Below are 25,631 nucleotides of genomic sequence, written 5' to 3' on the forward strand. Positions count from 1 at the left end.
CCCTGTATAACCATCAGTAGCGCCGGCTCTAATAGCCCCTGGGGGCTCGGAGCTTCGCGCGTCCCAGCTGATCGGGAAAGAGAAGGACAGCGAGTGCTCCCAAAGGCTTCCGCTGCTTCTTGCAACTCAGGCTTTTTTTTTTTTTATACTCTCACCACTCCTCGGCGCGATGCTTTCAGAAACGGCGATCTGATGGCTGCTGAGAGCCCCGAGCCTAAGCTGGGAGGAAAGCTACTCCCTGTGAGTTTTCTAACTAGATAGTAATCTTTTTTCAGAGAGAGAAGAGTTTTAGGCCTAAGGGAAATCTTTCTTTGTCAGGAGCTAAGAATCTAGCTGCTAACGGGCTTCGAGACTGAATCAAAACTGGGGTCACGCCCAAGGGAAGGGTGTGGCCAAAGTTTTTACCCAGTCTGCCGGGCAGGAAGGCTGTCATAGAACCCAACCATTGGACTCTACAGCCATCCTGCTGGAGAATGTCTGTGTCAGTGTTCTTCTGTTTATAAGGGCTTCAGGTGTGGGTGTGTCAAGTGAGGGTTTGGGGATGAGTCATTAAAGAGAGTCTTGTGATGGGGAGGTTATTATAGGTCAGGCTCATTGGAAGGTATGAATTATCAGTGGGTCAGGGATGATTTATGAATGAGAGGCTGATGTGAGAAACTAATTCTTGCTGCTGCTGTATGATTGTTTATTGTTATTTTTTAAATGGCTGTAATGTTATTTGCTTTATATTGAGCCATGACTGAAATAAAAGCAAACTGATTTTTGAACAAGTCTTCACAATAAAACCATTCACGGCTAGAAATCCAATAAGGAAGAAAAATGAATAGCTGAACTATTTGAAAGCAAATATAGTCAGATTAAATGTTCCTTTAAATCTTACATTTGAGTAGTTCTTAACTGTTGGAGGATGCCCCTTCTAGGCTCTTCAAAGAGCAACCTGGTTAATTTGTATCAAAAGCAAGCTTAGTATAAATAGTATAATTAGTATAATTTTGTAGGTATAATTTACCTACAAAATGATTCTTGATTCCAGTCAACTCAGGAGGAAAGGAAGGACAGATCAATCAAATTCAAAATCATTAGAAACTCCATAATTGAAACAGAGCAGGTACTTTAGCAATTCATCAGGTGTTGCATCAGCTAGCCAATACTGCACGCTAGCTTTCCAGAAAAGAGAAGGATGGAAGCAGGATGATTTTTGTTTGTTGTTGCTGCTGCTGTTTATTTGTTCATTTTGAAAATTACTTACAACTCTTATGCAGGTTGCTGATAACTATTAATGATTGAAGCTCTAGCAAGTATGCAGAGATAAACAGGGAGTGTTCCTGTAGTAAGTTCTCTTAAGTATTTATGCACCATGGGTTCAAATATGAAAAACAAACTGAACAGGAAGGGGAGATCCTATCTTCTCCAATTTCTTTTATGCTGTTCCCAGGTATGCTCTAAAGTAAAATGATGCATATATTAGTGTATATTATATTAAAACTTAAGACTTTGAATTTATAAACTGATATGTGTAGGGTTACAAGTTAGAAAGGAGAACAAAGGGGAGGAGTGAAGAGGACACACTAACTATTTCTTGGCATCTATGGCAAAATTTATAGTAAAAAACTGCAAAAACAAAAAATAAAGTACTAAGGTCAACATATATATAAAACTATTTGTCCAGTATCAGAAAAATCTATTTTTCAATTACAGGAAGACAAAAGTTTTGGGTATGTAACTGATTAACATCTTATCAATTTCAGGCAGCCAGAAAATCGGCTGTTGATGCAGTCTAGGACAACATTGGCCTTTTCGACAACTGCTGGTTTATATTTAAGTGACTGTCCACTAGGAATCCAATATCACTGTCACAGTTATTGCTTTGAGTTAGGTATCACCTATTGTGTCCTGTGTCCCAATACCCTAGAACAGACAGAGCAAAAGCCCCTCTTCAACTTATTTGGTTTAAGTCTAGACTCTAGACAAATGCCCATGGCATAAAACAAGGTTGGGAATACCTGTTGGCAACAACTTTTTCTTTAGTAGTAATAGGAAAGACATCCATAAAGGATTGAGAACTTCCTAGAATCTAGAAGAATGGGCTTGTTGAGGACTTCCTGGAATCTAGAGCAGCGGTTCTCAACCTATGGGTCGCGACCCCATTTGGGGTCGATCGACCACTTTTCGGGGGTTGCCAAAGGCGGCGATCCGCCATTTTCTCCCCTCCGGGGGCGGCGCCGTGCATGAGGGGGCGTCACCGCGCATGCGTGCCGCGCACGGGGGCCCCGCCCCATGCACGCTGCGCACCGCCCCCATGCGCGCCGCGCACCAGGGGCCCACCCCCATGTGCGCCACGGCGCGCATGCGCATAACATTTGTGTGACGGGGGTCGCTGTCACACAAACGTTGAGAACCGCTGATCTAGAGGAATGGGCAAAACTTTACACCTGAGTATCAAAGATTGCCTATGAAATATACCACGTATTTCATATGGGTAATTTCAGGAAGTCCAATTCATGCCCAGTTAGCTCCATGCATTCTATCTCCATTTTTTGTATCCAGAGGCATAAACACCAGAGGACAATATTAGAGATTCCAGAATATTAAGAAATCTGTAAGGACCCACCCCACTTTGCATCTTAAGAAGACAGAACTCTTGGAATCTTTCTTCCAACAGGCATCTTTATTAAGAGAAACTGGTTGCAAGTATTCTAGACAGGACTTGGGGGCCAAGCCCTACGGTTCAAGGTTTTAAGGGGTCCCCAGCAGCCCAGCCCACCCCACCATCTTTCCAGCGGCAATCTCAGGCATTACATTTCCACCCCCTTTTCCTCACTGCCGGTGGAAGGGAGACTTCAGAGAGGAGCAGATCAAAGCTGATGGCCCTATTGTTAGTCCTTTTGGTGAAATCCACATTCAATCCCCTTTGAAGCTGTAGTGAAGGAAGTGAGGGCCATAAAGCCCCTTTGTTCACCCCCCTTCCCCTTCATCGTATGACAGAATCCAGAGAGGGCAGAAATGGGGTTTTCCATAGTCGATAACTAGAGATGAAATATAATTGGATTCTGACATGAGCTCCCCCATTTTCTGGCTACTAATGCTACATATTTACACAGTATTCAGAAAAACTATATTTCTAACTACTGACACTTTTATCTCTGTTCAACAAAACCCAAAATATTTGGGTGCCTCAGCAATATATCTGTGCAAACTATACTTAGCCTTTCAAATTAAGAAAGATACAGATAAAAGATAGAAACAGCAATGTTGCTGAAATAAAACAACTGAATTTAAGAACCGGGATGACAGGAAAAAAGTGCAATCTCTTATCCAGAAGAGTTATACTAGCTAATGAGATAAACCACTCCAGAATTTGTAAAAATATCAGTCCAAGTCAAAGGCAAGAATTTTTTTTCAGCTTTTCCAGCTATATTGCAGGAAAACAATTCTTTAGAATCAACTTAAGTCAGCAATTAATACTCCTACTTCATATCTCATATCTCCCACTTCTATCCTTTTCTCTTCTTTTTTCTTTTTTCAGCTTCAAGACAATAAGTTATTGTTACTATGTTAAATTGATAATACAGGCTGTCCTTGTTTAGCAACTGCCTTTGATAATGTTTGCATATACAACAGTAATAAATGGGAGTATATAGTAAAAAAAATAATTTTCTGATTACTATACACACTTACACCCAAATTTGTATGCCTGGCAACAATGCATACTGGAATGAGAGTAATACTCCTATATAGACCACATAGGAAACATGACATTTGTTTATTCTACTTTATTATAATAGTACATTATCAGAACCACACATATGGTTTGCATGTCACTTTGCAAATATTTCAATTGCAATTGCTAAACAAGACCTACCTATACACAGTGAATTAGTTCATCAAAAGAGTCTGTTGTTGAGCTGAAGATAAACATTTTACAGAGGATAAAAAATGAAATATGGTTTTGCTCCTTATTGCTCAGAAAGATAGCATTCAGAATGCTGAGCAGGACCTCTTTTTTGTTTTAAGAAGAAAGGTTGTAAAAAACCTGGAGAATAGTAAAATGTTTCTGAAGAAAGGAAATGATGGTCTTCTATTATCTGAAATTTTTCTACATTTTCCCCCACTTTAATGGCAATCTGAGGGGAGTAATATAGTTGCCTTATAAAATCCTAACCATTCCTTTCTTTCTCCCCATGCTTTCTCCCCATGCTTCTTGATTTTTTTTATTGGTGTGTATGTGTGATAATATTTTTGGTATAAGTGCTTACATTTCTTGGTATCTAAGATAAATACGAACAATATTTCAAGTAATAGTTATTTTATAAAACACATAGCCTTGTCTGTTAACCATTATGAGATACATTCCACAAACAACATTAATAGTGCATTATTCAGAAGATATTATCTGTTCTCCAGCATGATGGATGGAGAATCCACCAGTGGGTTGACTCTGTCTTCCTGCCCAATCAGACTAAGTCAATCAAAGTTGCCATGCCCGTCCTGGGACCACCCAGTCTCGACGTAGTCTGTTCGCCCAGACAGACATGGTAAATTTGACTCCCAAATTTATTACTTCAGGCAGGTTAGACTTAGGGGATTTTTTTCTCCTTTTTTCCCTTTTCACCCATTAGTGGATTCTCCTCCTTTAGGATGGCTTAGAGGCCACATGGCCTCTAATCGTCCTCCTTATACTATTTGGCTTCAAGCCTTGATTGTCTGAGGCCTCAACTGTCAAAATTCCTCAGTTCGAGTTGCGGCCGCCATTTTGTGCACCGCATGGCTGTCAAATTTTTCCTGACAGCCTTTTTTCCCTTCTCAAGATCCTGGTGCAGGTGAGAGGCGCTGAGATCGGCGTGCCTCTCAGCTGTTTGATGCAGCAACCCAGAGCGCCTTAATTCAATTGACCTACCTTTCCAGATTTCTCGGCTTGAAGCCTCGGCCTCCGAGAATCCTGCTGCCGTGGACCCTGGCATAGCTGAGAGACGCTGCGGCGTGCGCACCTCTCAGCTGCTTGGCGCGGCAACCCGGATCACCTTGACTGGAGCGCCCTCACTTCCAACTGTCAATTCCCCTCAGCACGATCAGCGCAGCCGCCATTTGGGTGCCTCGTGACTGATGGGCCTTTCCAGGATAACTCAGGAGGAGACAGCAGGACAGGACTGGCACTCGTGTTCCTGTCAAGGATCCCGATTCTCACCTTCATTGGGGACTGCACGTTTAGCAGCCAGCGGCTAATTAGGGCACAGGCCCTCACCAGGCCAGGAGGGCACCATTTGGCGCTCTGAAGCACTGCTAGGTCCAACTGGCTGACAGACCCAGGGGACTATCAGGCTCCTTTCTATAACAAGCAGCAGGCCGCATCCAGAACTGGAGCCAGGCCCCAGCCTCTTTCAGCAGGCAAGTCATCACTACTAACTTTTTTTTGCCTCTTTGAGCCTCACCAGTCTAGACTGTCTGCCAGTCTGCATCTAGTGACCAAAAGTTACTGACTGATTATTGCCACTAAGTGAGACACATGTGATCCCATCAATGAGCACAAATTAGGCCCTGCTGCAGGCTTGCACATCGCCAAGAAATACTGACTATTGATACCATCTTCCTCAGTGACGCGCGCAACCTCGCGCCCTAAGCATGACTCCGGGTTTGCCGGTGGGCCGGACTATCACAGATCCACGTGCTGGCCAGTCCCACCTCAGTGGGTCACTGTGGTATCTCTTGCAGACTGAGATTTTTTAAATGCTCCACTGAAAACTTCTCGATTTATCATGGCAGATAACATCGTGCCACAGGCTTCTATCTCGGCTGGCCAAACTAACTGTAAGTCCCCCAGCCAAGAGGCCGCTGCTAAGATCAAGGCCAAATCAAAGGCCAATTCCAGCAAAAGAACATGCAAATCCACCGAGAAACAGGCCAGCCATGTGCATCGTGCCTTGGAGAAACAATTCTCCCGTGTACAAAGGCTGGCGGTAGGGGAGACGGACAAACTGCCCCTTCCCTCAATTGAGGCTTCAACTTGCAGCTCACAACTTAACCCTCCGGCATTGATATGGTCTCCAGAGTGAGAGCCTGAACAAGGCTTCATACCGAGTATTGGTCAGGAAGGCCTATCCCTCTTTGGTGAGGAACTCGGGTCTCAAGGCCCTCCTATGGCACCTGCAGCCGCATTTATGCCGACGGCAGCCGGGCTTCGGCCTTTGCAGGAACCTTCCTTCGCTGATCAACTACAGGCCATGATTTCCCAGGCAGTTCTTCAGGCGATGGCTTCCATTGGGTGCTAGCAGTCAACATCTGCCCCAGGGGCCTCATCAGTTTCACCTGGCCCGGCACAACCCGGTGTACTTGACCATCCGGATTCAGTCTCGCCCCCTCAGTCCCCAGGGAGCAACGCATCAGGCTCTGCCGGGTATGACTACACAGGGGAGCAGTGGTCGGATGATGAGGAACTGCCTCAAGAACCTCCTCCCCTCCTACAGCTATTCAATCCCACGCTCTTTCCATCTCTGCTCCGCAGTGCCTGTGCAGCACATAAGATCGGTCCGGATCTGGCCCCCACCCCGGAACTGTCCTCTACCCAGGACACGGACCCGCTGTTCTCTGAACCAGTGGTCAGGCACCAACATATCTCCTGTCCCCCTTTATTCCTCAAAAATATACAAAGGCAATGGGAATCACCGGGCATCCTTCCCTCCCAGGGGGGAACAGAATGCAAATTATTTGACACAGCCCCAGTTTTAATGGAGCTGTTGGAGATGCCTGGGGTGGACAACTCCCTAACTCCCTTATTCTCATCCTCCAAGCTGCCAGGGGATATAGCGGAGGCTTTAAAGGCATACGATAAAAAGTCCGAGCTCTCCTTCTACAGAACACACCAGGCTTCAGCATGGGCAACAAAAGCGGCCACCTCCACCTCATTCTTTGCCAGAATTTCTCTCATCTGGCTCTGACCGCTCAAGGCCAGAATCCCTCTAGAGGAGGTAAGGATCCACCAGGATCTGACTAAGCTAATGGCAATTTCAGAGTATATGGCAGACACATCCCTGCATGCTGCCAGACATTCGGCCCGAGCCATAGCCTCCAACGTCGTCGCATGACAACTACTGTGGCTCAAGAACTAGAGAGCGAATAACAAACACAAACGGCGGATGGCTGCAGCCCCATATAGCGGAGGGCAGCTCTTTGGGGAGGCGCTAACTCCCTACCTGGTAGAAAATAGGGAGAAGCAAAAGGTGCTCTCCCAGCTTACCAGGAGATCGAGCAGGCGGTTCTTCCCTTATGCTTGCCGTCAGTCCTTTCGAACGGGACCAGACTTGGACTCTGGCCAAGCATCCCGGTCCTTTTTTACTAGACCGGACCGTTCATTTTACAGGGACAGGCCCCGACAGCAGACCCAAGGTAAGTGGCCCTTTCGAGGCAAGGGAGGCCGTCCCTTTCGTCAGTCCCAGTGACTCGGGGGGGCTCTCCCATAGGTGGCAGACTAACCTTTATCTGCCAATGGGAGAACACAATGACAGATTCTTGGATGCTCCGCACTATAAAAGACCGTCTGTCTCTGGAGTTTGTAACCAGCCCTCTAGAATGTTTTATTTCCTGTCCACTGGTAAGGAACCCAGCAAAGAAGGGCCTCATGATGGAGGCCATTTAGCACCTTTTAAACATAAGAGCCATAGAGGAGGTGCCAGCGGGTCAAGTGGGAAGAGGATATTATTCCATCCTCTTCGTGGTCCCGAAAACCTCAGGGGGATGGAGGGCGATACTCGACTTCAAAGGTCTGAATTCCCACCTCAAGTATCGGAAGTTCAAGATGCAGGTGCTTCAGTCCATCCTGGACAGCGTCAGACGAGGGGACTTCATGATGTCCATCGACCTTACGGAGGCGTATCTCCACATCCCCATCCTTCCGGATCAACGACAATTTCTGAGGTTTTGTTACTTGAACTGTCACTTTCAATACAAAACCCTGCCGTTCGGCCTCTCGTCGGCTCCCAGGGTCTTCACCAAAATCCTGGCTGTGCTCACTGCGCACTTGAGGTTGGTGCCAGTACGCGTGCAGTGTTACCTGGATGACATCCTTATTCAATCGTCCTCTATTCCAGCGGCCCAGTCGGACTTGGCCTTGACAATCAAGACCCTTCAGGACCATGGGTTCTTGGTGAACTTTCAAAGAGTCAGATGGTTCCCTCAACCTGCCTTTTGCATCTGGGCCTGGTAATAGACACAGACTCTTGTCAGGTTTACCTGTTGAGGGAACGCCAGGACAGCATCCGAGCCCTGGTCCTCAAGGTCTGCAGGGAGAGTGTAGTGACACTAGCTTTGCTCTCCCAACTGTTGGGAAAGTTGATATCATGCATAACAATAATACCTTGGGCCAGACTACCCTCCAGAAAACTTAAATGGTTCTTGCTCCCGTTTCAGAGACTGGCACCAGCTCCTCCAACCAAAAGGTAAGGGTTCTACCTCAGATCCTGCAATCCCTCCATTGGTGGACTCCCCAGCAATAGCCAAAGAACCCCCTCGGATCATCCTGACTACAGACGCCAGTCTGTTCGTCTGGGGAGCACACCTCCAATCTCAGTTGGCTCAGGGTCGATGGTCCCGGTTAGACTTGAAGCACAACATCAATTGGTTGGAGCTCAGAGCCTTTCATCTGGCTCTCCGCCACTTCTGCAACAAGATTGCGAGGCAACATGTGCTGGTCCTCACGGACAATGTGGCGGCGAAGGCTCATATGAACCAGCAAGGGGGTACCTATTCCAGGTCCCTCATGGCCGTGGCCTAGTTGCTGGGCTCTTGGGCAGAGAGCAACCTCCTTTCCATCAAGGCCGAGCACATTTCAGGAGAGGCGAATCAACAGGCGGACTTTCTCAGCAGGTCAACAGTGGACCATTCAGAATGGCAACTGCACCCAGGTCTCTTTACAGAGATTGCGGAGAGGTTTGGCCGTCCACTCCTGGACCTGTTTGCTTCTCCGGAGAATGCTCAACCCCCACGATTTTTTCCCTGATTCCATGGCCAGGGGGTCTACTGTATGCTTTTCCTCCTCTCCCTCTGATCCCAGCAGTTATCAGAAAGATACTGCAGGAGCAGCAGATGTAATACTCATTGCTCCACACTGGCCGAGACGACCGTGGTTTGCAGACCTCGTGAGTCTTTCCACGGCTCTTCCGTGGAGGATACCCCCAGGTCGCATAGTTCTAACTCAGGGAGCCCTGCACCATTCAGAGCCCCAATGGCTCCAACTAGCCACCTGGCGCTTGAGCACCGGATCCTAACACAGAAGTCATACTTGTTAGGCGTGATTGACATGACTCAGGCCTCCAGAAGGCCAGCGACTAATCATATTTATGACTACACTTGGCGAAATTTCTGCCACTGGTGTGACAAGACTCACTTGACTCTCTCAGAAGTGACCATTCCAAAAGTCTTGGACTATTTATTAGAAGGAATCAACAAGGGCTTAACGCCCAATTATCTGCAGATTTGGCGGCTCTATCCACTGTGGTCACTTGGGATAAATCAGAGTCATTGTCTCAGCATCCCATGATCCGCTCCTTTCTTAAAGGAGTCACCAACAACAAATTGCCCGTGGTTCATAGATATCCCTCCTGGGAGTTACCGCGGGTCCTACAGGCCCTTACTAAGTTACCCTTCGATCCTATTAGAACCTGTACTCTCCAGTCCTTGTCGCTCAAGGTCGCCTTGATAGCCATTACCTCAGCTAGATGCATCTCAGAGCTGGTGGCTCTATTAGAAAGGACTTATGTGTCTTTCACAAGACAGGGTGGTCCTCAGGTTGGACCCCTCCTTCATCCCCAAGATCAAGACTGTATTTCACAGAACACAGGAGGTCATTCTGCCCGACTTTTGCCCTCACCTGTCTCATGACTTGGGACGGCTGTGGCACACACTGGTCGTCCGCAGAGCCTTACGCTATTATATCAAGTGGACGGTGGCCTTTCGTAGGTCAGAAGCCCTCTTTGTCTCATTCCAACCTTCTTCTATGGGACAGAAGGTGTCTGCCTCTACCATAGGCAGGTGGATCAGGGCTTGCATATCAGGGGTATATTTGTCATTCTCCCTGTCAGTTCCAAGTCATGTGACAGCACATTCCACTCACAGCGCTGCCACCTCTGCTGCATAGGCAACACAGGCATCTATAGAGGACATTTGTAGGGCGGCGACATGGTCTTCGCCTTCCCCTTTTGTGTGGCATTACAAGCTAGACAAGTTTGCCCCTGCAGACGCCTCCTTTGGTCGGAGAGTGTTGCAACATGTAGTGCCAGGACCTGGGACACAGGCCCCAACTGACTCCCTCCCATAGGGACAGTGTGGCTTTGGTATTCTCCATCCATCATGCTGGAGAAGGAGCGTTGTCTTACCTGAATGCCTCTTCTCAGCATGATGATGGAGAATCCACACCCATCCCTCTAAAGGTCCGTTAGGTCCTGTGTCAGGGGGTTGTTTTTTCTTTTTCTCGGGAGTCAACACGGCAGACTGTCGTCAATAGCTTCGCCTTCATCAGACCAGGATGGGCGTGGCAACTTTGACTGACTTAGTCTGATTGGGCAGGAAGACAGAATCAACCTATTGGTGGATTCTCCATTATCATGCTGAGAAGAGGCGTTCAGGTAAGATAATGCTCCATTTCTTTATAAAGTTATTAAACTGGATGTTTTAAGGAAGGACAGGTGCAACTTTTATTGAAAAGGGTCAACAAAAGTTAAACAGAAGTTATTTACCTTAAATCTTTTCACTAATGATCTTTAAGAAATATTAACAGAAATACAGATGTGGAAGTCTATATTTTGAAGTCAGAGATTCTCTAAACTCTTTCTAATATAATATTGATAGACGCCTTCAATTTTATAAGAGATAAATTTTCTTCAAAACAATGTTATATGAATGTAGCTGGTTAAAACCCAAAAACTCAGTATAAAGAGGAACACAAAAAGAAAATATACAGATAGCTGACACAGAGCTGATTAAGTGAAGTGAAAAAATATTCCTTCTTCAGAATACTCCACTAATTTCAAGACAGATTAATTGAGCTATATTTTGAAGAGGTATTTTCTCAGGAATCATAGCTTACCAACATTCAATTTACTGTGAACCTTTTGCATGTTTAATTATTTTTGAGATATTCTTAATAAAGCCTGTGTATTAACCAATAGAGTCACCTCCTGGCAAGAAGGGCAAAAAACAAGATAGATTAAGTAAGTTAAGTAAGTAAGTAAGTAAGTAAGTAAGTAAGTAAATAAATAAATATTTCTTGTTTAGGAGAAAGAATTTGGGATAAGCATGTACAGCATTTCATTTCTCTCTTTGAAAGTCAGAATTTTTTTAAAACATGAATTATTGCTGATTATACTTTCAAATGAAAATAAATATTAAACATCTCATATAAAATGAAATGCAAGAACACATGAAATTCATTTGTTTACTTACCTTGTCCAGAATGACTCGGACAATAATCTATGCTTGCCTGCCTTCGATCTTGTGGCTCCTCGCTTCCTCCATCTACATGAGAACCAAAACAGCACAAGAGGATCAGTTCAACAGAGAGATTAGGCAGCTACAATTTCTCTTCCACTACTATTACAGTACTATCTCTTAAAGAGAGCAGCCTAATTACTCACAGGTAGTTCTCACTTTACTACTGTAATTGGAGTCAAATTTCCATTGCTGAGTGACACAGCTGTAAAGAGTGATATCCCATGCAGTTTAGTGATGGCAGTTCCAACTATTCAAGTTGCCAATAGTAAATCCCAGAATGTGCTTAAGCGTGATGTTATGTGGTCACCATTTTCAACCTCATTGAAAGTTGGCAGTGAAGTTCACAAATGGCAATCACATGACCACAGGGATGCTGTGACCCTTTCAAGTATGAGGACCAGTTATAAGTATCACTCCTTCAGTGGTGTCATAAGTTTGAACAATCGCTGCATGAATGGTTAAGTGAGGACCACTTGAACTGCTATTATTTTTGTAAGCATTCTAATACCAATACCTCTATGATTTATTTCTTAGTGCCTCAATTACATAAGATCTTTAAAAACCACAAAAATAATCATTTTTAACTTCTCTTGATCTTTCCATAAATGTCTGTATTAAACCAGTTATTTTCTTATTCAAATATATGTTCCAAAGAATAAAGAAATAGTTGATAATATACTAAAATAAATCTACATTTGAGAATCATATAAATCATTCTACAGTGTTCCATCACACAAAAATTAGTTTCCACAGAGTTCAGTATTCACAAATATTTATTGTTTATGTAAAATATAGTGGCAGACAAAATGACCAAACGAACTTTTTTATGGAAAAATTGGAAGACCACATTATGCAGTTAAGATCACATGATGCTCATTGGTAACAAATAACTAATAACTAAATACCTATGTCAACATCATACAATGTAGGACCCAAACCAAATTGTGCATTAAAATGCAGCTAATTCAAATGCATCATTATTCAAATTTCAAAGTCAGTAACAATTCAGAAGAGAACCAGTCTGGTATAGTGGTAAAGGTATCAGGGTAAAATCTACGATACTAAGGCAAGTTCTAATTTCATTTTAGGCACAAAGACTGCTGAATGGCCTTGGATCATTCACAGACTCTCAGCCCTAGGAACAAGGCAATGGTAAACCACTTCTGAGAAAACTTGCCAAGAACTATTTCACAGAAGCTTAGAATATCTACTGAAAATCCTCTATGCTCAATATGATATTCATTACTACCTGGTTCTTAGCAACTAAAATGATTAAAGGCCTGGAGACGAAAACATATGAAGAATAGTTGCAGGATTTGAGTTTGGCTAATCTAGAGAAAAGAAGGACTAGGAGAGACACAATAGCAGTATTCCAGTATTTGAGAGGCTGCCATGAAGAGGAAGGAGTCAACTTATTTCCCAAAGCATCAAAGGGCAGGACAAGAAACAATGAATGGAAACTAATCAAGGAGAGAAGCAATCTGGAATTAAGGAGAAACGTCCTAACAGTAAATAAATAAATAAATAAACTTTATTGTCATTGTATGTTTATACACAGTATACACATACAACGAAATTTGCGTGACACCCAAAGACCAAGTCCCACACACATAATCCCCAAACACATTCCCACTCACCATAATTCCCCACCCCTAAAACCGCCCAAACATCCACCCAACAGACCAAATAATACTGTCGAACAGTTCACTGGTGGTGGCCCTTTAGTTCATTATTAAGTGTAATTATAGCTCTGGGATAAAAACTATTCAGGAAATGTGTGGTCTGAGTTTTAAATGTTCTATATCTTCTGCCAGAAGGCAACAGTCCAAAGAGATTGTAAGCAGGATGGGAAGAGTCTCTGAGAATGTTATGCAACTTCCTCAAACAACGAGATTCGAAGATGTTGTCCAGGGCTGGTAGCTGGAGTCCGATAATATTCTGGGCAGTTTTAATAATTCTCTGTAGAGCTTTTTTGTCCGCTACAGAACTGCTCCCATACCATGCAAGAATGCTGTATGTCAGGACACTCTCAATGGTGCTGTGATAGTAGGACAGAAGTAGATGCTGTGATAGATTTATCTTCCTGAGCATTCTCAGGAAGTACAGCCTCTTCTGTGCCTTCTTCACAAGCATGTTAACATTCATAGTCTATGAGAGGTCCTCTGAGATATAAGTGACCAGAAATTTAAAACTACCCATCCTCTCCACCTCCTCACCATTTATGTACAATGGTAGATGTACACCTCTCTTCCTCCTGAAGTCAATTATAAGTTCTTTAGTTTTTGTGGTGTTGAGTGTGAGATTATTTTCATTACACCACAATGTCAGCCCTTGTACCTCCTTCCTGTAAGCAGACTCATTGTTCTTATTAATAAGCCCCACCACTGTTGTGTCATCCGCAAATTTAATAATTGTGTTGGTGTTATACAGTGGGGTGCAGTCATGCGTATACAAGGAATAAAGGAAAAGGCTTAGCACACAAACCTGGGGGGCTCCTGTGCTTAATATCAGAATAGAGGAATGGTGAGATCCCATCCTTACTGTCTGTGGCCTACCTGTCAGAAAGTCCCTTATCCACAAGCAAATCCTCTGATTTATACCCAAATTGGACATTTTAAAAAACAACCTTGTTTTTAAAAAAACAATTAATCAGTGGAACAGCTTGCTGTCAGAAGTTATAGGTGTTTCATCACTGTAGGTGAGACTGGATGGTCACTTATCTAAAACCAACCTTTTTGGTTTGGTGGCCCAGAAAGGGAGCAGGCACCATTATATGTGCATATGCATGCACAAATGGGCCGTGCACAAGCACATGTGCACACACAAACAGGTCTGTGCCCGAGTGCTATAAATGTGGTGGCACTAGTGCCAGCAGGATGCTGGAGGAGGCGCTAGTGTTGCAGAATGCTCAGGGAGGTGCTAGTGCTAGGTGGGATGCTTAACGTGGGGTGGCACTAATGCCAGTGGGACTCTCGGGACAGTGCTAATGCCGATGGGACACTCGGCATAGGGCAGTGCTAGCGCCGGCGGGACACTTGGGGTAGCAGTAGTGCCGGTGGGATGCTCGGGGTGGTGCTAGCACCAAGGGACACTCATAGTGGTGTGGGGGTGGATAAGTATACACACATGTGCACTAGCCATCCCTTCACATGGCCCAGTGACCCAGAGGCCATGGCCTGGTAATGGGCCATGGCCCACAGGCTGGGGACTCCTGATATAGTGTCTCTTGCTAGTACCACAATTGTAATTGGTTCTTCCAAGGCAAGAGACTGCTCCCTTCAACTGCTCCACCCATCTATATCCCCCCTCTCCCCCAATTTCTGATCTTTTTTGCCTGCCCTGCACAGCCTAAATTGGCCACTGTATTCTCTCACTATCATGTTATTCCTACCCTTTGCTGGGCTTACTACCTCCACTAAGGAGTGCTGTCTCAAGACCTGAAGCATGGCATAGAATTCCTGAGCTGGAACATACCAATAAGCACCATTGCTGCAGTGCACAAAGATGGCCCAGAACTATGGCTCAGTAAGAAATCTCCAAGCCACGTGGTTCTGGTACTGTTTGCCACACCATGGCTTGAGGGGCTTCTGGATGCACCCTCTGGGGATTTTTTTTTTTTTGCCTCAAGTAGTCTCAAAACTATTGCAAGGAGTCTTTGAGCCACATTGCAGCAAGAAGCACCTGCTTAGGAGCCCATCTCATGCCATATTCCATTGGTACCTTACCAAATAAGAAGCACTCCACATTCCCCCAGGCCCATCTTGCTTATGACCCTCATACTCTGGGCTGCCATCATTGGCCTATGGAACATTTCCCCATGCATAGCCAAGATGGTGAGCCTAGTGGAGGGGGGCAGGCAAAGACAATAATGTTCAGCAGGGGGACTTGTGATGGACAGTTGTAAATGCAGGCAATCTCAAAAATTTTATCATGTGACCATGGTCGCAAGTCCACTTTTTAAAAACCATTATAACTTTGAACAGTCACTGAACGATTAGATATTAAGCAACGGTTATCTGTAATTCTGTATCTTTTTTTAAGCCTTCTCTTTTAGGGTGAAAATATGTTAAATTCAGGGTCATCTCCCTTTTGAGTAAATATGGTTCTAGTAGGAAAGATCTACTATCAATGTATGAAGAAGTGAATGACAATCATTAAGCTAGGTCACGGGTCGGCAATCCGCGGCTCCGGAGCCGCATGTGGCTCTTTGAGCTTTCCCCTGTGGCTCCTAGCCTCCTCCGCCATTTACACACAGAGAGAGAGACAGAGACAAAGAGACACTTGCGCTTTCCCTCCCCCCGTGTGTGTGTAAAAAAGAGAGTGGCCTCACGCTGTGCTCGGATAAGCTGACAAGCTTATTGGGTGGGGCTCCTGCCTTTGCTGCATCTTAGCAGGAAGCAGGAAGCAGCAGAAAGCAGCAGCTCTCTCTCCCTCCCTCTCTCCCCCCCCCTTCTCTCTCAGTGGTGGAAGAGGATTGGCAGACCAAGGGCAGGAAAGAGCCAACCCAATAAGAATGTGCATCAGCTTGTTGGAGAAAGCCAGCTTGCCAGGTGAGCAGAAGATTGGAGAAAGGGGGGAGAGAGGGGGAGGGAGACAAAGAGAGGGAGAGGGAAGAGGAGGGGGGCGTTGTCTCACCTGAACGCCTTTTCTCAGCACAGAGATGGATAATCCACCAATGGGTTAACTCAATCCTCCTGCCCAATCAGATCAAGTCAGCCAAACTTGCCATGCCTGTCCTGGGCCTGTTTTCCCAGTCTCGACGAGGGCGCAGCTACTGACTGACAGCATGATGTGTTGGCTCATAGAAACTAACCTTAGGCCTAAGGACCTAAATGGGTGGGTGTTGATTATCCATCTCCGTGCTGAGAAAAGGCATTCAGGTAAGACAACGCCCCTTCTCCAGCACTGGAGATGGATAATCCACCAATGGGACATACCAAAGCCCACTGTCCTTACGGGAGGGAAGTGGGCAAGTTTGGAACCATGTCACAGGGGACTACCTGTTGCAGAACCCTCCTGCCAAAGGAGGCCTCAGCGGATGCGTACCTGTCCAGTTTGTAATGCCGTATGAACGACGAAGGGGAAGACCACATGGCCGCCCTACACACCTCCTCAATGGAAGCCTGAGTGGCCCAAGCCACAGATGCGGCTTCACTACGCATAGAGTGGGCCGTGACATGACATGGAACCAGCAAGGAATCAGACTGGTATGCCCCCGCAATGCAGGCTCTTATCCACCAGCCGATCACGGAGGCCGAGACCTTCCAACTCTTGGAAGAAGGGTGGAATGAGACAAAAAGTGCCTCAGAGCTGCGGAAGGTAGCCGTCCGCTTGATATAATAACGGAGAGCTCGAGATACGTCCAGGGAATGCCATTGATCTTCCAGATCGTGGGAAGGATTAGGGCAGAAATCAGGGAGAATGATATCCTGAGCCCTGTGAAAAAGAGAGCTGATTTTGGGGGAAAAGGTGGGGTCTAAGCAAAGGATAACATGGTCCCGGTGAAAAATACATAAATCATCCCTGACTGAGAATGCTGCCATCTCAGAAATATGCTGGGCCGAAGTGATGGCTACCAAGAAGGCAACCTTGAGGGATAAGGATCTCATGTTGCACAAACTGAGGGGTTCGAAAGGAGCTTTTGTGAGAGCCTGAAGGACCCAAGGCAATTCCCATGAGGGATATCTATGGACGACAGGAGGCCTAGTATTAGTTGTGCCCTTGAGGAAAGAACGGATCAAGGGATGTTGACCCAGAGAACTAACAGTGTCGCAAGTAATCAATGTAGAGAGGGCTGCTACCTGTCTGCGCAATGTGTTAGATGCTAATCCTTTATTCAGACACTCGAGTAAGTAGTCCAAAATATTTGGAATGGTCAATTCCGATAAAGGCAGGTGGCGAGTGGAACACTACCGGCAAAAATTCTTCCATGTGTCATCATAGATGCAGTTGGTAGCCAGTCTACGAGATGCCTGGATTATGGCAATGAGCTCTGGCGAACAGGACTCCCGGGATAGGAGCTGGCGCTCAAGTGCCATATGGCTAGTGCATACGGCTAACTGGAGCCATTGAGGGTCCAGGTGAATCAGATCCCCCTGAGTTAGTGATACCCGGTCCGGAGGAAGTTTCCAAGGGCGTGACAGGGAAAGGCCGACTAGGTTGGTGAACCAAGGTCTCCGCGGCCAGTAAGGGGCTATCAAGAGAATCTCTACCCTCCCTTGCAGAAGCTTGCGGATGACCGCCAGGAGAAGAGGAAGAGGGGGAAGGCATAGAGGAGACCTTCCGGCCATGGAACCCGAAGGACATCTACTCTCTCTGCCCCTTGAGTTGGGAAGCGCGAAAAGAATCGCGGGAGTTGTTTGTCTGGGAGGTGAACAGATCTGTGATGGGGTGACCGAATCTGTGGGTGATTTCCCTGAATACATTCGGGTGCAGACGCTATTCCAAGTGGTCTACGGTTGACCTGCTCATCAAGTCTGTTCTTTTGTTTGCCTCTCCCGAAATGTGGTCTCCCCTGATTGAGATGAGGTTGGTCTCTGCTCAGGAGCCCAGCAGCTGGGCCTCGGTTAGGAGGGCATAGGATTGGGTACCCCCCTGCCCGTTCACATGGGCCTTTGCTGCCACGTTGTCTGTGAGGACTAACACGTGTTGTCTCGCAATGCTGTGGCAGAAGTGACAAAGGGCTAGATGTATGGCCCTGAGTTCCAGCCAGTTGATATTGTGTCTCAGGTCTGACCGAGACCAACGTCCCTGGGCCCACTGCGACTGATAGTGTGCCCCCCAGTTGAACAGGCTGGCGTCTGTCGTGACCGTGAGCCGACCAGGCTCCTTGAAAAGAGACCCTCTGGCCATATTGGGATAGATCCACCATCTATGCGAGCGCAGAATTTGTGGTGAAATCCTTACCTCTCGGGTAGAAGTGCTGGTACCCTTTCTCTGGTAGGGAAGCAGAAACAACTGGAGAGTCCGTGAATGTAACCTGGCCCAGGGAACGATCGAGATGCATAATATCATCTTTCCCAAAAGCTTGGAGAGACTGGAAGGCGACAGAGTCCTGTCCCTGCAGACCTTGAAAACCAGGTCCCATATGCTGTCCCTGCATTCCTGGGACAAATAAACCCGACATTCTATTGTGTCTATTATGGCTCCTAAGTGGAACAGTCTGGTCGATGGGACCGTCTGACTTTTCTTGAAGTTGACCGAAAAGCTGTGACTCTGCAGGACCTTGATCACTAGTCTCAGGTCTGACTGAGCCCCCTGGGAAGAAGACGACTGGATTAAGATGTCATCCAGGTAACTTTGCACCCGAACTGGCATCAATCTCAGGTGTGCGGCTAGGACCGCCAGGACCTTGGAAAACACCCTTGCGGCCGACAGCCCGAACAGGAGTGCCCTGTATTGATAATGATGCCCCATGTAGCTGAATCTGAGAAACTGGCGGTGGCCGGGAACGATAGGGATGTGTAAGTATACCTCTGTGAGGTCTACGGACGTTAGAAAGTCCCCCTTTTTGATGCTGCCTAAGATGGACTGAAGTGTTTGCATTTTGAACCTTCGGTATGCCAGATAAAAGTTCAGGCCTTTTAGGTCTAAGATTGCTCTCCATCCTCCTGAGGACTTGGGGACTACAATAAGAATGGAGTAAAATCCGCAACCCCGTTGAGCCGGAGGTACCAGTTCTATGGCCCTTATGTCTAATAAATGACGGGCTCCTGCATGAGATCTTTTCTTAGTGAGGTTTTTTTTTTAATTGAAAATTTTTAAAATTTTTACAAATAGGGAAAAGAAAAGACAAAAAACAAAAAACAACCCTACCCAACCACCCCAACCCTCCCACTCCATCCCCCCAACCTTCCCAGAGCTGAATATAGGCTTAATTAAAATTTCTAAAAATCTTTAAAAAAGATTAAAAAAGTATAAACCATAAATATATCTAAATACATTACATAAACTTATAAGGTAATTAACAATATATATGTAAAAAAGCATAAATATTAAAAAAGAAAAATGCTTAAAAAGAAAAAGAATAAAAAAGAAAAGAAAGAAGAAAAGATATATATATATATATAAAGAAGTAAGATAAGATAAAATAAAAATAAGAAATATAAGGAAAAAGAAGAAAAAAATACAATCTATAAAATATTAAGATTTATATATAAGTTATTAAAAAACTAAATAATATTTTTATAGCCAACTTATGTTGTATAAAATCTATCCATTTTTCCCATACCGCAAAAAACTTCTCTTGCGATTGATCCTTTAAAAAAGCCAAAATCTTTGCCATTTCCGCCAAATAAGAAACTTTAAAAAACCATTCTTGCGAGGTAGGCAAAGATTCCTTCTTCCAGTATTGCCCTTCTAACAACCTTGCGGCTGTGATTAAATTTAACATCAGTATAACCTCAGCATCACAATCAGTAACGATACCCAACAAAAAAAAATTGTGGGGTAAATTTTACGCTCCTTCTAAAAATTCTTTGAATATTCCACCATATCTTAATCCAAAAAGCTTTTATATTTTTACACGACCACCAAATATGATAATAAGTAGCATCCAAACAACCACATCTCCAACATTTAGGCTGTAAGTCAGGATACATACGAGACATTTTTTGTGGATCAAGGTGCCATCTATAAAACATTTTGTAAAAATTCTCCCTTAAGTTCTGGGCTTGTGTAAATTTAACATTCCTCACCCAGATGGTTTCCCAGGTATCTAGTAGAACTGGTTCACCAAAATTTTGTGCCCATTTAATCATACATTCTTTAATTAGTTCTGGTTCTGAATCCAGTTCTACTAGCACCCCATAAATTCTCTTAATGAGTTCGCCTTTGGTCTTTTGCTTGTTTAAAAAGATTTTCATCTTCTCTAAGCAAACCCATATTACGATCTATCTTCCATCTATCCACTATTTGTCTATACTGGAACCATGAATATGTAATATTTTCATGTGCTAAATCTTCCAAAGATTTTAACTGCCAATTTTTACCATCCCATCTGAGTAATTGTGCATAAGAAACACTATCCATCTTAACTCCTCTCCTTATCCCCTCTATCGCATGCCAAGGTATAGCCCATAATGGTATTTTAAAATCACTTTTATAATATTTCCTCCAAACCTGAAGTAAAGAAATCCTTATAATATGAGATTTAAAAACCCAATCAACTTTTTTATTAAAAGTTAAATAGGCATGCCATCCAAAAAGTAAATCCCAACCCTCCAAGTGGAGTATTTCTACATTTGTTAAATTAACCCAGTCACTAAGTAATGTTAAAGCCACAGCATCATAATACAATTTCAAATTCGGTACCTTGAGTCCACCTCTCTCACGAATATCTTGCATAATTTTAAGCTTTACTCTTGGTTTTTTCCCTGCCAAATAAATTTATTGATACCTTTCTGCCATTCATTTAAATTAACCTCATTCTTTAAGATAGGTATCATTTGAAATAAAAAGAGAAACTTTGGCAGGACATTCATTTTAATCACCGCAATTCTTCCCATAAGGGATAATTGCAACTTCTCCCAATTTTTCAAATCTCTTTGTACCCTGACCCACAACCTTTCATAATTATTTTTATACAATTTTACATTAGAAACAGATAAAGTGACCCCCAAATATTTTATCTTATCAACAACTTCAAAGTCTGTCAAGTTAACCAGAGTCTGCTTATCCAAATTAGTCATATTTTTGGGTAATATTTTAGTCTTATTATTATTAATTTTAAAACCCGAAACCCGTCCATATTGGTAAATCAATTGTAACAACTCTACTACAGAATAAGTAGGTTGGGACAGGGTAACCACCAAGTCATCTGCAAAAGCTCTTAGTTTATATTCTTTTTTATTAACTTCTATTCCTTTTATTTCCTGGGATTCTCGAATTTTAATCAGCAGAATTTCCAAAGTTAAAACAAACAGTAGTGGTGACAATGGACATCCCTGTCTTGTCCCTTTTTCTATTGTGAAAACCTCTGACAAACCCCCATTGAGTATAAGTTGTGCCATTTGTTTTTGATATATAGCACCAAGAGCTTGTAAAATTTTTTTTCCAAAGTTCATATCCTCAATTAATCTTAACATAAACTGCCAATTCAATTGGTCAAAAGCTTTTTCAGCATCTAAAAATATCAGTCCTGCAGAAACTTGGTTATTCTTATCTAAATATTCTAGTAAGTTAATAATTTGTCTAATGTTATTCTTCATATACCTACCAGTTATAAAACTCGTTTGATCCTTATGTATAAGCTGGTGCAAAACCCTCATAAGCCTATTGGCTAAGATTTTTGCAAAAATCTTATAATCTACATTTAAAAGAGATATAGGTCTATAATTCTCTGGTAAAGTAAAATCTTGATCTTCTTTTGGAATTAAAGATATAAAGGCTCTGCCCCATGACGGAGGAGTCTCTAAACCCTGTAATATATTATTTAAAAGCTCACATAAGGGTTGAATCATCTCTTCTAGCAAAGTTTTATAATAAATAGATGTCAGGCCATCCATACCCGGTGCTTTACCTAATTTTAATTCCTTAATCACTGTCACAATTTCCTCACTAGTAATTAAACCATTAATTTCTTGTTTCTGATCTTCTGTTAATTTGGGGAAGTTGGCTTCACTTAAATAATTATTTATATCTAAAGTTTGTACGTTAGTACTCTTATATAGTTTTTGATAATAATCTAAAAAAGATTTCTTAATCAACTCCTTCTGATACACCAATTTACCATTATAATTTATTTTATCTATAATTCTCTGTCTCTGTTTCTTTCTCAATTGGTAAGCCAACCATCTCCCTGGTTTATTGGCATTACAAAATGTATTTTGTTTCATATACAATAAGTTAGTTGCGGTTTGATCAGCCATCAACATATTAAATTGTGTTTTGAGCAATTTTATAGATTCTTTAACCTTTTCATCTGTGGGATTTAGAATTAGAGATTTTTCTTTTAGTTTAATCTCGTCTTCCAAATCCTTACGTTTCTGAATCTGCTTTTGTCTCTGAGCACTATTCATTTGTATCAAAATCCCACGCATGAAGGCTTTACCTGCATCCCATACCATTGACATTGAAGTTCCTTTATGCATATTTAAAACAAAATAGTCCTTTAGATGTTCCTTTAATTTTTGAATATTCTTTTCTTGTCTAAATAAATTCTCATTCACCCTCCACGATCTCCTCTCCTCTTTTTCATCAACCAACTCCATCCAAATTGGACTGTGATCCGTCAACGTCCTAGGAAAAATTTTTACATTCTTTACCCTAAAATATAAATCAGTTGTAATAAAAAAGTCAATTCTTGAAAAGGATTGATGTTTATCTGAAAAGAAAGTAAAGTCTCTCTCCTCCTGGTTACGTTCACGCCAGTAGTCTCGCAGCTCCCAGTCCTCTTTCAAGTCAAAAAAAGCTTTGGGTAGTTTAGCCTGATTAAAAAAAGTGGAAGATCCTTTTTTATCTCTTTGTATATCTAACACACCATTCCAATCTCCCATTAATATCACAGATCTATAATCCAAAAAAGTTAGTTTCTGATGCAACAATCTATAAAATTGTTCCTGTTGTTGGTTTGGTGCATACAGTCCCACTATAAGTATTTTCTTACCATATAAACCAACTTCAATCATTAACATATCTCCCTTGAGGATCAGATTCTACCAAGCAGACTGATAAGTTTTGCTTAACATAAATGACTACACCCCCTTTTTTCCCAGGAGCAGAAGATACAAAATGAGATCCCAAACGAGAATTGACTAAATATTTTTGATCTTTAAGTAAAATATGTGTTTCCTGCAAACAAATAATATCATTATTATCTTGCTTTAAGTAGTGAAAGATTTTCTTTCTCTTTTGTGGGGAATTAAGGCCGTTAGCATTCCAAGTCAGGAGCTTTACCATCTCCCTTAACCAAAAGCCTGGAGAAGACTGCCTGAAGGTCTGCCATTGAAGAATGTGTTGCAGAACTCTTGGGTCTTGCTCCTCCCACCGGCAACGAAACACTTTCTTGGAGAGATTCTTTAACTTCTTTCTTTTGTTGTTCCTTTTCCTTGCATCTATGTGCTGCACGGGTCATTCTTTGCTCTTTGATCTCTGTTTGTCGCAACCATTCCGTCTGTGACTTTCCAGCAACCATCACACCTAATCCTTCAGACTGCTGTTCCACCTCTTTAGCATCCAGAACTTTCTGCATCATGGATGACGATGAGCCTGCTCCCAGGACCGAAGTATAAAACTCCTTTGCTTTAGTGACTGTGTTAAGTCTATAACGCGTCCCCGCATGGCTCAAAACAATACCCATCGGAATCTCCCATCTGAATGGCATCATTCTTGTTTTAAGTTCATTAGCTAAAAAAGCAAAGTCTTTTCTATTTCTTAAAATTTTAGATGGGATCTCCTTTAAAATGATAACATCTTGAGCAGCAATGTGGAACCTCTTATTATAAAAAGCTTGTATGATTTCATTGCGCAGAGATCTCTTTGCAAAATAAATCACCACATCTCTTGGTAGGTTCTTCTGTTTTGCGACCCAGGAGTTAACTCTGTAAATTTTTTCCACTTCTCTACGTAATCCATCTTTCTCCCTATTCAAAACGACGGCAAGGTCATTAACCACAATCTCTATCAAATCTTGATTCATATCCTCTTTCAAACCCCTGATTCTTAAGGCATATTCCATTTCCCTGTACTGAGACATAGCAATATCATCTTGTGAGATTTCCATCTTTTTTTCCATACCTTCAAATTTATCTTGGATCTAGAATGCTTCACCAACCACAGAGGCAATTCTCAACCACAGAGCAATCCTGATAGAGCCATAACTATATCTTGCCTCAAAATAGTGTTATTCTGCTCTAAAAGGTTCTTCATTTCTCCTCTAATTTGAGTTTTGTTCTGATCTAAAAGCTCCTTCATTTCCCCTCTAATTTCAGATTTGTTCTGATCTAGAAGCTCCTTCATTTCCTCTCTGATTTGGGATACAGCATTTCCCATTATATCTTTCATATCTTGTACAGATAATACTGGCAAAGGAGGAGAAGATGGTGGTGTAGCTTTAGGTTGTTGTACTGGTAAGATTGCAGGAGAAGAAGCCACCTTAGGAACTGTAGGAACTGCTTGCCTCTTTGAAGCCATTTTTTAAAAAGATCTTGTTCCCTCTTTCTTCCTTCTTAAAAAAAAAGTACTAAAATCCTCAAAAATTAAAAAAGAACAAAGGAGAGTCCAAAAGAAACTTTAAAACCACAAAACCACTTTCAAAAAAAGGTTTAGAAAGTTTAAAAAAGAAAGAACTATATAGTCCATTACATTCCGTTTAACTCGCTTCTTTCCGAAAAAAAAAAACACTTTCAAATCGCCATTTTACTTTCACTCTCCACACCAACAAAGAACAAAAGAAAAAGAAATCAACATAGACTAAAAAGCAAATAAAACTCAATAAGTAAAATCCTTTATCCGGCTCTGTCCGCTTTAAAAATCACTCACCCGATCATTTTAGGCGCGGAGATGGTAGCGGCGTTTCACTTTGTTTCCGAAGAAACAAAAACAGCTGGGAGGCGGAGGCAACACGAACTCCGAGGGAGCTCTCTTTTCACCCCCAAAAAAGAAAAGTCCTGGGGGGTTTAAGAGGCTCTACTTCTATTCGTGTACTTCTCTACCCCCTCCCTTCGCCCGGGAGGGGGATTTCGAGCCGCGGGACAGCTGGTATCCGCTGTGCTCCGCGGTTCTGACGCCGTCCCAGGAGGACGGCTACAATGTAGCCGCCATCATCGACACTGACCACCGGAAGTCTTTCTTAGTGAGTTTTTTGATTGGGGGCAAGAAATGAAGCATCTGTGGTGGTGACCTCCCTCTGAGCGACAAATATGGGCAGTCTGCCCCCTATGAGAGGATCCACTCAGGAGTAACTTCCTGCGGAATGGACGTCCCCCACCACGAAAGGGCCATTTGGACTGAAACTGTTGCCTGGGTCTCGAGGCCAGTCTATCGACCGGACGGTCTTGCCTGGGAGAGAAGGGTCATGAAGGTTGCGTAATTGAAGGAGTAGGGGCAGATTGAAAGAACTATCATGGTTATAAAGATTAGTCCACATATCGGACCGTTTGGTAAGGTGGGCCAGAATTTTCTTTTTATCCTTATTCTCAGTCAGAAATGGGGCT

At 43.3% G+C, this 25,631-nt stretch overlaps 1 long non-coding RNA gene across 1 annotated transcript in view; it reads right to left on the reverse strand.

Annotated features, from left to right (window-relative positions):
- LOC120310118 overlaps nucleotides 1-25,631 on the reverse strand; it is a 124,374-nt gene that overhangs the window by 76,118 nt on the left and 22,625 nt on the right. The window contains exon 2 of the long non-coding RNA XR_005557272.1: nucleotides 11,431-11,502. This is a non-coding gene — a long non-coding RNA (uncharacterized LOC120310118). The remainder of the gene's footprint in view (nucleotides 1-11,430; nucleotides 11,503-25,631) is intronic.

Source organism: Crotalus tigris, unplaced genomic scaffold, assembly GCF_016545835.1.
Source record: "Crotalus tigris isolate CLP2741 ecotype Arizona unplaced genomic scaffold, ASM1654583v1 scf7180000018124.1459596, whole genome shotgun sequence".
NCBI classification, from domain to species: domain Eukaryota; kingdom Metazoa; phylum Chordata; class Lepidosauria; order Squamata; family Viperidae; genus Crotalus; species Crotalus tigris.